We start from the raw sequence: 14,761 nt of genomic DNA, 5'->3' as shown, positions 1-14,761 counted from the left end.
TTTTAGGGGAGGATTTGCGATAACGTCATACATTCGTTTTCACCACATGGATAAGAAATCAAACTATAACAATAAAACAAGACCGAACGATTATTATTTATCAAAGACTGTGTTGCAATAATCAACATCCTTTGTGAATGAAGTATGTGAGAATATTGTAGTTTTACAGTGCTGTACGAAAATAAAAAGTGGTTTGTAATCCATGTGATGAGGACGTGTAAGGGCCTACATAAGTATTATATTTTGTGCAATTACATAACTTAATAATTCCAATTAGTTGCTAAATTGATAGTTTATTAACCTTTTGGCATTATTTTATCTGGATTAACACCCTTTTTATTTTGGTGATTTGTCACCTTCTAAATTTTGATGTCATTGGCAACCTACCACCTTTTTTATGTCACGTCATTCAGTCAGCAGACGGCTGTCTTTCGAAATGGTATACATTTTCTCATTTGCTTCTTTGTATTCAGTATTGTTTGTTTTTTGCTCTGTTTTTGTGATAGGTGGAACATATGCCTTAACTGTATTCAATATGCCCACTAAAATGTTTCTTAATTGACTTCGAGCATTTAGTTTTAGACTACCTAGTTTTTTTTATACATTTCACCGATGTGGTTACTTGTATAGTTAAATTTTACTTCAATATGCTTACATTCATATTTCTTGTAGCATATAGCAGATCATGACTCATGCTGGCATTACACAATGGTTTCTCTGGGTTATATTCCTGATTGTTTTCAAATTTGAGTGAAGTCTGTGTCACTACAGGCCCTGGACTGTACAGAGCAGTGGACGCTCACGGCTAACCCTCGGATCCATTCACTTTATTTGAATTGTTCGTTTGTTTGTGATTTCTGCGTATTGTGTCTTGTCCATATATTTTTTTCTGTGTAAATTATGTGTGGTGCAGTCCGCCTGCACTTATTATTAGTACCTATATCATTTGTTGCTATCGGTTTGTATTCTTTATTGATCATATTAGTGTGGTTGGGATAGAAAAGTAGGACGTTAAAATTCACTTCATTAATCATATTATACGATTGTTTTAATTATCGCCAACATAAATAATCGTATATATGTCGTGTAGGCCTACCGTAGAACAAAATCAAAACAATAATTGCGTAAATTCTAGTTGATGACATTAACAAAACGTATACACATAATAATAACACTATCATAAATTGTACAGTAAATAGACTCCATTTTAGTTTTCTGAGTAATGTGCAATTCACATGTTTGCATGAAGGGAGTCATAAAAATTACATTAAAAATACCAATTTACACAAAATCAAATCAAGAACAACATTCAAGTTGAAATGGCAACAGAATTTGCAGAAAAAAATTATGAAAATAACCTTTGTTTATGCTGATATGAGTCTGTTTATATGCTGAAATGAGCTGTGCTAAAATTAATAAGGCTTTGGCTTGGCAAGATGGAGGCTGTTCATAGCTCACTTATCAACACACTGCAGGCTATAAATAGATAAAAGGGGGCGGTGCTTATGTTGTAAAGTTCAGGGAATTCTGATTAGGCCACAAGCTAGTGTTGACTTGAATGTTGTAGTTGAGAACAGGTTAAAAAATGAATATGGCTGTACTTGAGTTGGACAAATAGTTATTTGATGATACGTCTCTTATTTATATAGGTATACATGTAACCTTGCTATTGGGTTATATAGGTTACATTTACTGTTATGATCTGCATCTTGCTAATAACAATAAATAAGGCAATGTTAAGCAATTAACTGATAGAACATATTTCATATGTTATATGACACAATCTTGAATTTAATAAAACATTGCTGAATCTTTTCTGTCTAACATATCCAATCTAAACTCTTCCACCATCTTATTGCCCTCCGCCTTTTAAATCCAGAATTTTTTAACATTATTGGCGTGTTTTTGTTCCGTCAAACACGTTTATATTTCAGAAAAGATGAATCTCAGTCAAAATTTGAGCAATGCTCGTTGCGGTGAGGATTAAGTTAATAGATTGTGTACAAAAAATGTTTAATATTAGTTACTAAGTTGAATTTTATCCTAAATATTTCCTATGTGGATCTATCCAAAATATCTTACGTCTAAAAGGAAACTTAATTACATTATTTCAAGGCGTATAAAACTAGGAATCTTTTTTGATTAATAGCATCAATTAAAGATTCATTAGGTTAGAGCTAAATCTGCCTATTCAAGGTCTTTATTTTGGTTTCAAAATCCATTTTCTAGTACTTACGATGGCCAAGATGTAAATGGATTAGAACTCCCGCGAGATTTAGAAATTTAATGACTAAATGAATAATCAAGCCTAAGTTTCGACTGTCAAGCACCGTTGCTATGACAATAAGCAATAAATGCTAGATCTTGTCAAAACTTCAAACACTCATAACTTCGCTTAGAATAAAGTAATTTGAATAGACAGGTATTCATTTTCATTATCTATTTTTGAACTATTATAGCAAGAACGGTCAGCTGTTTATCTAAATCTTAAATAATGCATCTTTAAGTAAAGCCATCTACTTATTTTAAAGACTGATTATATTTATATGTCTGAGTATGACAAAAGGAGAATCTCAACGAATCAATGCTCCCAGCAGAAAACGGATGATATTTTCATATATTCATGAAATAAAGTACTGTAATTCAAATTCTAATATCCATTACAATGCAATTTGTATTTTAGTTCTTGCAAAATTAATGTCAATATATTATGGTGATATAGTAATACCTCGGAAACACATTCTATCTGCTATCTAAAGGCTTTGTTTTGCTCTTATCTATGTACTGGTAATGTTAAAATATCAAAAGTTTATTAATTTCTTTCATAAAGAATATAGGTTTTATGATGAAATATTTCATTTTTATACATATTCATTGTGAAAGTCCATGCTTCTGTTACCATATAAGGGACAATTATTGACATCACAGGAAAATGACATTATTATTCATTTTCCGATAATTACTGCCAGAGTTAACACTCTTGATCACTTTGAAGAATCTGTGGATGCTCTAGAGGCTAAAAATCCATTTCATTCATTCATTCACTCTAGAGGCTAAAGTTAATATAAATTGAGTAAACAATAAAGTTGGGGACCCTTCAGGACTATATCTTATTGTTAATACCATCCGGTGTGAATTTTCTTAAAGTGTGAATCCATTTGAATTCATTGACTTTTCTAATGGCATCACTTTTGCCATTATCTGGGTCAGTCTTAAAAAGCCTTATAATTTTAATCATAACATTTCTACTTGTATGTCCTTTTAAATTGAAATGTATTGTCTAATGTCTGTATAGTGTTCCTTTATTCTTTTTGAAAAGGTGTGTTTGTTTTTTCCTACTGATTGTTTTTTTACAAAGAGATAGACTATATTTTTTGCTCAAACAATTATAACCAGTGCGACAAGAACATTTCTTTCTTTCCAGCTTTAACACTAATAAAGTGGTTGTTTTGGTCTAATTTATTACAGATATCACAATCATTCTTGATATATTTTTCAAATAAATTTTGGACTTTAACTCCGCGGATACTTCACTTGAAGTATCTTTGAAAGTTCTTGGCAAGAAATATATTATTTTCAATAACAGAGTGAAGATATTTGTCAGTAGATGTATTTTAGGATCATGACTTTTAAAGATGCATTATGTAAGATTTAGATGAAGAGCTGGCTGTTTGTGCTATAATAGTGAAAAATAGATAATGCAAAATGTATATTTTGAAAATTTCATTCAAATTACTTTATTCTGAGCAAAATCATCCCTGTTTGAAGTTTTGACAAGATGTGGCATCGATTTGTTTATTATCTTAGCAATGGTAAGCCTTGATTCACCATTTTTAAATTAAATCATTAAATGGAGATTGTGTTCAATACGTTTAAATGTCTGCCATCTGATGGTCTAGATGGCGTTGATTATGTGACTAAATGTGAATTTGAATATAATACTTAAAATATCATTTGAAGCCAAAATAAAGACCTGCAATAGGCAGATTTAGCTCTTACATAATGCATCTTTACAGTTGCTTTCAAGATTTATCAACCTGATGAATTGAATGTTGCTTTAAAAGTTTGATATCAATCCAGAGATATATTTGAAGGCTGTTACATTGGGTAAATAGACCTGGGGAAAGAGTAAGATGTTGATTAGAATTTAAGCTTATGAACTCAATGTAAACACAGTGATTACTTAATTTCCCTAAGAGTGATTTGAGCGATATAGGAATCTCTTGCAAACTGCAATATTGTAAAAGTAAAATTACTAATAGGAATCTAGTCCAAAAATGGTTCATTTTTGGTCAGTATTCACAAAGATATGATGAAGTAAATTTTTGTGACATCAAAATATTGACTAATCCACAAATTCTAATCCTATCAGCTGAAACACAAACATTTGTCCAAACCTATTCAGTTAATCTGATTCAGGTAAACACAGTCCTAGGGGCAATCACATATCTTTATTTTTGTTGTTATATCTTTTTATACCACCTGATACCACTTTTAATTTGAGGGGTTCACATACTATCATATTTTAGTTGTACTTTTGAATCTTCAGTAGGTTAATTATTTTGAAAAACAGTACAACTGGCCTTAGCTTTGAACAGTACACTAGGTCGTAGTGCAAACATTTGGTGATGGTCAGTGGACTGAGAAGGTAGTAGTTTGAACCCTCTCCAGAAATACTTGACTGTCCGAGAATCTTTCTGGGTACAGAGGCAGGTGGCAATTACATAATGATTGTCATTTACAACAGAATACAGGTGATTTGTTTGGCATTACAAAATCAAATTTATGTGCCTGTGTACACAAACTTTGTTAAGTTATCGGGGACAACCTTCTGGAAAAGTATGTTTTTTTCCATCATTCGATTAATTTGAAATTTATACATAGTAATTATGTTCAAAAGATAAAGAAGACTATTAATTTTCAATGACAATTACTTTCAGAATTATTGACCTTGATCTCATTCAATTGGCTTGACACCTATTGTCTTGCAAAAGCTCTTGTTGCCAACCCAAAAAATAAAGATAGGATGTCAGACAGGTATGTCATAAGCTAATGGATATACAAGACACTTAAAACTTATCAGATATAATTAAAAGCTTGATGCATCATTTGCCTTTTTGCTAAAATATCAAATTTTTCCCACCTTAAATAGGGAGCAACGGTGGCTACGTGAGTAAAATGCTGGCTCGCTAGTCTGGAGGTCATGGGTTCGATCCTGTGTTGGCTGAGAAAGTTCATCACGATTTTCCGGTGTGATTTCTACTTGTCAGTGGTGCAGGACGGAGGGCTTGACAAGGACAGCTGTCTAGTCATTTAGATGGGACAAAAAACCATGGTTCTGTTTACGCATTAGCATGCACGTAAAAGATCCCTTGGCAGTTGGAATTCGATTTTAGAGTAGGTGGTATTGCCACTGTCCGGGCAAAATTTCCCTCATATGCCTGTCTTCATTAGCCCAATCGGAGCAGAACAGTAGGATGTTAAACCCTATTTCATTTCATTTCCCACCTTAAATTATGTACTCAGATCGATTATATAACATTTAATCGAGAAAACAAAATATAAATACTAACACTAGATAATCTCTTGGCTTGGATTCAATTGGATTTAAACTAGGCCCATCAGGTTTGTCGACGACCAGTAACAGATAGTGTCAGTGTCTTGTTACATTCGAGAAGCATAGATCAATGGAATTTGCACATCTTTGTAAATACCGAACGTAATTGAACCATTTTTGAACTGATATACCTAATAGAGATTAAACTTTCACAATATTGTACTTTGCTAGCGAATCAAGCCTTTCAAATTTGATAGGCTTCTAGCTCTTTCGAGCGCCAACACAAACAAAAGATGTTTACGTAATCAGATGATAACTCTTTGGGTCAAGGGTTCTTTTATGTGCATGCCAATGTGCATACAGGACCTCAGCTTTTCGTACCATCAAAAGGACTAGACTTTGTTTCTTGACAGGCCCTCTTATAATTTTAACTGTCAAGGGATATTTTAACTGTACTACAACTTTCTACGTGGTTTTGTCTCATCCTAGTCACACTTTAAAAATACTGGATTCCCTGAAAAACACCCATGGAGCACGCACAGAACAAAATAAGAAGGTGTCATTAATTGTCAGCTTGATGATTAGGGCTGTCTGCTCGAGTTTCGTCAAGGTTGCAAGAGATGGACAGAGAACAATCTGAAAATGCGATGTTTCGTACAATCAAGGGCAACAATCCAAGAAGTTACAGTTCAACATGTGTCTATATCAAAAGGTTTCATCAAAATCATATAAAAATTGTGACCTCTAGAGTGTCCACAAGCAAGGGCCATAATCCATGAATTTACAGTCTGATATCATATCGTAAGGAACTGAGATCTTTGGGTTATAAATTTACATTTCAAGTTTCATCAAAATCGGATTAACAACTGTGGCCTTTAGTGGGTCCACATCAACAACCTTTTACACTATTAGTTGGACAGTTTTGGTCAGGTTTTTAAAAACTGGATAAAATTTGTGACCTGTAGCTAAAAACATGATATGCACCAATATCGAAAAGAACAGAGATCTTTGGTTTATAAACATACATGTGATAAACATGACTTCTTGAAGTAGATTTTTTATAGCTCGGGGTATTTCCCTACGAATATAATGTTTTGAGAGGGATTTGAAGCAAATTTTTGACAGATCAATTAGTTTGAATATGTTTTTAGTCCAAATATATCATCAAATCACCCAGTTTCTACAAGAATTAAGTGGGCACCAGACTACTTTTAAAACTTTGAGCCTACAGAAATAGTTCAAAATCTAATGGGTTAGATTTTGTTCCATCATTAACTGAAATAACACATGAGTAACTAACCCGATTCGACACATCATTTTGTTCAATAAAAATAGGGTTTAACGTCCTACTTTTCTTAACGACTGGGCTAATGAAGATGGCATATGACAGCTGTGCTACAGTCTACACTTATTTCAACTGTCACACCAATGTGTATGCGGGACATCTCATCTGAATGACTATATGTTGTTCCTTGCCAGGCCCTTCACCCTACACTACTCACGATGGGGAAACCACGCCCGAAAATCACGATGAAATTTCTCTGCCAACACCAGGATCAAACCCAGAAAATCCAGGTTAGCAAGCCAATCTCTTACTCACTGAACCACAGCGACTCCCTAATAGAAATAACGCATCAGATCACCATAATTCAACCCATTATATTGACCTAAATCGAAGAGGTTTAGCTCCTTAAACCTTGAAATTATCCGCAAACCATATTTTGAAATTTTTTGGTATTTGAATTGCACTTCATTTTAGCTATTACAATATTATTCTTTCGTTAATTTTTCATCAAGAAATATTCCTGTTAGTATATAGTAGTTAAATGTTGCCATACACTGGATTTTATGCAGAATCGTTACGATCAATGCAATGGCAAATATGAAAACAGCAAGATTTTCTTATCAGTGAAGTAATATGCATAAGAATGTGCATTTTTTAAATCAGATTTTTATCTTGTCTCTACGACCACAACCACAGAAATCTCCAAACAATTAGATGTCACAAAGACATATCAATTCCAAAAATATCAAATTTGTATGCATGGTTGTCTCTGAGTTACCAGTACAATGTATAGGAGTCCCGCTAGCTGGATGCATCAAATATATGAATATAAGTGGTAGACATTATATGGAAGAGCATTACACAATTGAGATAAAATCCAAGTAGGACACTTCTACATAGAAAAACACTCTTAAATGTTTGGAAAGTATGTGATAATATATAAGGGTATTTTTTCAGAACTTAACATAGACATTTAATGATTCTTCAAAGTAATTTTATGCATCACTACATTGCAGCTCTGACAGTTGACAAAAGGACAAAATGGTTGCAAAATAACAGATGTCATAACAGATGTCATATGGTTATTTTTTCTATGGCCACATGTGCAATTTTTACCCAGACAGCGTGTGTTTCTGCTTACTCTTCCTCTAATTTCAACTGCCAAGGATTCTTTTATGTTCATGCCATTGGAATGACTTGAAAAATTCAACACTCAGATTATTTTTGTGCTTATGTGACTATGAGTCTTGCATATCTGTTATTATTACATTTTTCACATTCAGAATCAATACTTATCGTTAAAGATTCATATTTAAATTCATCCACTCAAATTTATTCTATGCAAATACGATTTCCCAATTTCAAACTGCCGAAAGACCTTATACATATATGTGCACTACCAGTTCATATGTAGTATCTCTGGGGTTTTATATGATCTGAACTAAAATGCACGTTCCCCGTCAGCATTTCAAGTGTCACCAGATACCGAAAACTATTTCTGACGTAAGAAATGTCCGTCACAAGTCCAGTGTCCTTGCCCCAAGATGGGACCATACTATGACTAGAGACTTTCAAATCGTTGACGAAAATAAATCAAAATCAAAACATACCTTAGTAAATCTGTTACTTAGATGCGTAATGTAACAGCTTTCAATAATAAGGTTGTGTCACTAGCTGTGGACCTAGAAAAGAAATATATTTATTTCAAGTTCAATGCAAACATTGTTTTAAGCATTTTATTTACTAATAACAGCAAATTAGCCAGAAAACTACAATGAAAACTGAAATGCCTAATGTCTAAATTGCTTAAAAAGTCTCATACACTATGGCTGAAATTTACTTCTTATTCAAATGACATAAAATAATCGCAGAAATAACGCTAAAACTTAGCAAATCGAACTCAATTACGCACAAGATAATCTTACAAAGATCCTATAAGCATTACCAAAGTTTAGAGCAATTACAAATGGCTACCCTAGTAAAAAGCTTAATTTGACTTTATGTGAAAGATAGCAGCCAGCTTTTCACTACAATATCTGGCTATTTTTAGAACACAGTTACTCTGACCCCTTACTGTCAATCAAATGATAATACTAAACAATACTCTCTTTTGATTGGTTGGCTAAGGAAGTTATTGATTAATAACCTTGGCAACGACCAGAGTTGCCATAATTGATATATGTATTTAGATCTATCAATGAAATCAAGCCATTAATCGAATGGGAAAAACTGGTAAATTAAATTTTTGCTTTAATACTACAGAAAACAAATCAATTCAAATTAAATTTATAAAGAAAGTTAGGTTGCCAGGCAACGAAACATACACCCACAGCAGCTAAATCGTCTGAGTGGTCGCATATTTATTCTTTTGTAGATAATTAGGGTCATTTACAAGACCATTTCATAAAGATCATATTATATTTTTCGTCATTTAAGGATTCACAATGTACTACAGACTGAAACAAGGGCCTTTCTGGAAGTAATTTAAATAAATTGTTGAAATTCGACAGGCTGTTTCGTTCAACTAATTCAAATAATACATATCAATTTCATACAGATCGGATGATAACTTTTGTCATTCGAACGTTCACAAGTTCAACACAGTAAAATGAGGGCCATAAATCTAGAAATGAAATTTTATGGCACGTCTGCTCCAACCGGGCTATATGGTGCCAAACACATGGTGATTTTGATGAGACAAATTAAACCAATATCACATAAATATATTTATATACATAAATAAAAACAAGTATCACAGACAATAATGTTATTAAAAATAAATATAAATAATTTAGAAGTAATTGAAGGAAATTACTGAAATTGAATAGGCTTCTTCTTTTCACTAATCTAATTAAGGCATATAAATTTCATACAGATCGTTTACAAGGTTCAACAAAGTGAAACAAGGGCCATGTAACTCTACAAGTAATTATTGGAAATTGTTGAAATTCAGTAGGATTCTTCGTTTCACTAATTTAAATGATACATATAAATTTCATACAGATCAGATGATAACTTTCATCATTTGAATGTTTACAAAGTTCAACAAAGTTGAACGAGGGTGATAACTCTAGATGTAGTCATTGGAAATTGCTGAAATTCAAAAGGGTTTTTTGTGTTACTAATTTAAATGATGCATATACATTTCATACAAAACGGGTGATAACGTTTGTCGTTTCAACAAAGTGAACAAGGGCCATAACTCCAGAAGAAATTAATGGAAATTACTGAAATTCAATATGATTCTTTCTTTTACTAACCTAATTGATGCATATAGATTTCATGGGCGTATAAAAAGGCCTTAGAATACAAATAGTGTACATAATAATTCCTGACAGGTAATCAAAGACAAAAAGTCTATTTAATAAAAGGCAAAAATCAAGGCACTTAAAGAAACCAAACAGGTTTGATTTTGGTCAAAATAAAGTACCGGTATGATGTCTTTGCATGATTGGAACCACTGTGTTTAAATTGACTAATAGTAATTACAGTACGCATCTAAGAACATGACACATTGATACAACTTGTCAAGAGATTGGTAAAATATAAAATACAGAACATAAAACAAAAAGATAGAGAACAAGCTAAAATAAAATGCGATTTTTTGTACAATCAGGGGCCATAATCCAGGAAGTTATGATCCAATATGCACAAATATCGAAAGGAACCAAGATCTTTTGGAAAGGATAAAAATTGTTAATTCTAGAGGTTTCACAACCTGGTATTACATACTTTTACACAATTTGCATAGAAGTAGCAGCCATTTTGTCAAGCAGTTTCAGTTCGATTTCAACGAAATTTTAACACAAGCATAATTAGGGTTTAACGATGATATATATAAACATTTTTTTTTTCAGACAAAAGTTGTGACCTCCAGAGGCTCCACAAGCTACAAAATGCGATTTTTCGTACAATCAGGAGCCATAATCCAGATATTTAAGGTCAGAAATACGCGAATATCATAAGGAACAGGGATCTTTGGGATATAAACATACATTTTAAGTTTCATCAAAATAGGACAAAAATTATGACTTCTAGAGGTTCCACAACCTTCATATTATGTACTTTTACACTATTTGCAAACAATTGTTGGCCAATTTCATTTCGATTTACTGGAATTTCGATCTCAACCCTAATTACAGTGTAAAGGTGATTTTTTAAATAGGATAAAAATTGTGACCTCTAGAGGTGGGTTTTTGTACAATCAGGGGCCATAATCCATGGGCCATAATCTAGGATGTTGTGGTATGATATGCGCGAATATCGAAAGGACCCTAGATCTCTGTGATACAAACACATGCTTTAAGTTTCATCAAAACTGGATCACAATTGTGACGTTTAGAAGGTCCACAACCTTGATATCACATACTTTAACATTATTTTTTCTGGCATTTTCATTCCTTTTTTCACAAAATTCGAACTCAACTGCCATTATAGTGTAACACTAACAGTGATATATACGAACATTTTTTTTTTCACTAAATTCGAACTCAACTGCCATTATGGTGTAACACTAACAGTGATATATACGAACATTTTTTTAATTGTGAGCTCTTAAGGAACCACAAACTAAAAATGCAATTTTACATACAATCAGGGGCCATAATCCAGAAAGGAACCAAGATCTTTAGGTTATAAACAAATATTTCAAATTTCATCAAAATCAAATAAATATTGTGCCCTCTAGGGTGTCCACAACCAAAAACCATGATTTTTCGTACAATCAAGGGCCATAATCCATGACATTGCGGTCCAATACATGCCAATATCAAAAGGAACCAAGATAATTAGGATATAATTATAAACCTATATTATTTCAAGTTTCATCAGAATCGGATAAAAATTGGGACATGTAAAGTGTCCAAATGTGAATGGATGGACAGACAGAGGCGACAACAATATACATACGCATGAAATGTGGGCGTATAAAAAGAATTGAAAACTATCTGATTTTTATCAGATTGGTTACGACATACAACAATTTGCATTTGTTCAAAGTGTAGCACTTTGTATCATAGTCTATGATAAAGATGGAGTAATGAAGTCATAATTAGTGTTGCAGTCGCGAAAGAGTAAGCATAGTTCACTAGGGACCGGGTACCATTCATATTTGATAAAAAAAAGCAAAGAAACTGAGCTTACCATCTAGAATCTAATACTTGTATCCAGTTAACAGATTGCCATCCAGAAAGCGTTAAATGCCGTTGTCAAGATTCATCAAAAAACGTCCAGTTTGTGCTACGTGTAGTTTAAGAAACACTGTTTAGTTTTGACATCGGTCGTCTAGTTTATGAAACTAAATGGTCATAAACCAGACGACCAATATCAAAACTAAACTAAATGGTCATAAACTAGACAACCAATGTCAAAACTAAACGGTGTTTCTTAAACTACATGGTAGCAGAAACTAGGCGTTTTTTTGGATGAAGAATCTTGATGGCATTTAATACTTTCTGGACTGCAATCTATTGGATACGTGTATTAGATTCTAGATGGTAAGCTCAGTTTCTTTCCTTTTTTCATCAAATCTGAATGATACCCGGTCCCTGGTGGTTAAATCATGCTAATTCAATGGTGGCAAAAAAGCATACCATTCTCTTACAAATAAAAGCTTGCATCCGGTTTTACTTGGTACAATTAAGAAAGTTTCCAATAGCCCTTTAATTTAAACAAATATTTGCATGTGTGATATATTCAATACATCAGTCAGACACGTTAAAAATACATTCTCACAAAAGAATTTATTGGGTAGTTATTTCCAATAAAAGTATGGCACATTTGGTATAAATGGAAAGCAGATATGCCCAATCTTATTAGAAAAATACCAGATTCCCTGAAAAACACCCATGAGGCAAGCCCTGGGAAAAAAATGTCAGGGCATCACTAACTGACAACCAGACGGCTTATTGTCTGCCAACTTGACTTAGGGAGCAGTTGTTATTTCTTGATCGAATGGTTAGACAGTTCTGGGAATGTGGAACATTGAGGGGTTTAAATGTACAACAGACTCTGTAATTAAACGCCGGAAAAAGGAGTTCGAAGAAGGAAATCACCAAAATAAATAGTATGTATTTTCATTTGAAAGCAATTTCAGCCCTTCATAAAATGTTGACATAACCTTAACAAAGTGGGTCTTGGATTAAAGCATAAATTAATGCAAAACATGAGCCCAATTTTGTAATCCCTTGAATCAAACCTTTAACTGAATGCTTCAAAATGCAAAAATAATTGATAAATCGATGACAGAAAACAATACATTTTTGTAAACTACTTGTTTTAAATGATTCATAACGCAACGTGTGTGGGACAATAAAATTTACTTACAATTTAACTTATATCTGTAATTGGATGTAAGTGACGACTTGACAAGCATTAATAGTAGGATATAATTCCCAGAAGGCTTTTACTGTACCATCATCTTATTTCTGTCATCTTAAAATGAAAGTAAATGATATGATGATATACATGCAAAATAACCAGAATTTTAAGTGTTGCATCTTGTTTGAGGATTTTGTTCCGTGAAATTTGATATCCCACTTGGAACTCTCCTAAGCACACACATGAAAATGAAATGAAATGGGGTTTAACATCCTACTGTTCTTCTCCGACTGGGCTAATGAAGACAGGCATATGCCATACATTGTGCAATGAGGAAAACTTTGCCCGGGCAGCGGCACTACGGCATACTCTTAGTCTTATTTTGAATTCCAACTGTCAAGGGATCTTTTACGAGCACGTCACTGTATATGCAGGACCTCAGTTTTATGTCCTATCCGAAAAATTCCATCCTGCACCACTATCAAGGGAAAACTATGTCGGAAAATCCTGATGAACTTTCTTAACCAATGCAGGGATCGAACATGCGACCTCCAGACTAGTGAGTCAGCATCTTAGCCAATATGGCTCCTCCAAAAACACAGAGCAAGCAAAATATGGTTTAACATCCATTCAAACATTTATCACACATCCAATAAATGTCATATCTATACTGATTCATGGCAGATTGACATTTTTGTTAACAATATAATCTCAATATATCCAAATGAACTGTTTAATCAGAAACAAAAGAGTGGGTTTTATCAAGCTCCCTAATAACATAGCATCATGAAAGTCATCTTAAATCAATGTCAGCAAATCCTGACGACCAAGTTATTAAAAATCCAATTAGGTTATATTTATATCGTGATGAAAAGCTATAAAAACCAAATTGCCATCAGAAATTTCCATTTTTGATGGAGTTCTTCCTTATCACCACATAGTATCCTTGTGAATTTGAAAAACAGCTATAAAAAATGCTGGTTTTGTATAGGGTACACTAGAAATTTTTTTAACAGAATGCCAGATGAAGGTGAAGACAATATACACATCCATATTAAGAATCGTTTGGACCCTTTTTGAGGACGTAATTCTACCCTAATAGTTATGTTTTGACAATCAAATGTTAGCCTGTGCAGCCTGATTTAAACTAGACATTATTTTATTTTGATGGTCTCTCCATTAACCATTAATATTAGATAAAGTTGCAATTGTTTACCAGGCCTGTGGTAATAGTATGCTTGACCTAGATTCGACACCAGACTATTAAATGATGTTGTGAATTCACTCAATTGACAATAAATAAAGGAAAAATCCAGTAGTTGCTGATTCTTTATATTTTATTCTATTAGTATTAAAACAGTTTCTACAATGCAGAACCTTAGTACAACCCATTTTGCCTTGCATTCATAAATTAAGACACCAGCTATCAGGGTAAATGTAAAACCCTGTTTACAAATGAAACCATGTACAGGTACATTAAGTTTGTTTACATCACTTAAAATAATATACTAGATACTTGCAGTGGCACAATTTACCCAAATCCACAATTATTTCAACCATAGGCATACAGGTTCGATGATGTTAGTGGGGTCAGAGCTTGA

At 33.1% G+C, this 14,761-nt stretch overlaps 1 protein-coding gene across 3 annotated transcripts in view; it reads right to left on the bottom strand.

The window, feature by feature from the left end:
• Window positions 1-13,235, bottom strand: part of LOC126808596 (MYND-type zinc finger-containing chromatin reader ZMYND8) — a 44,616-nt gene extending 31,381 nt beyond the window's left edge. The window contains exons 1-2 of one of the 3 annotated variants that reach the window (XM_050533425.2): window positions 13,167-13,235; window positions 8,453-8,524 (exon numbers count right to left, since the gene is read on the bottom strand). The gene's annotated coding sequence lies outside the window, so the exon portion shown is untranslated. Of the gene's footprint in view, window positions 1-1,358; window positions 1,488-8,452; window positions 8,525-8,787; window positions 8,914-13,166 lie in introns of those variants that run through there. The other 2 variants (XM_050533423.2, XM_050533424.2) reach the window with 2 other exon arrangements.
• Window positions 13,236-14,761: the final 1,526 nt, after the last annotated feature.

The sequence above is a fragment of the Patella vulgata genome, chromosome 1, assembly GCF_932274485.2.
Source record: "Patella vulgata chromosome 1, xgPatVulg1.2, whole genome shotgun sequence".
Lineage (NCBI taxonomy): Eukaryota > Metazoa > Mollusca > Gastropoda > Patellidae > Patella > Patella vulgata.
Note: the sequence above shows the minus strand (reverse complement) of the source record. Positions and strands in the feature narration are given on the sequence as shown.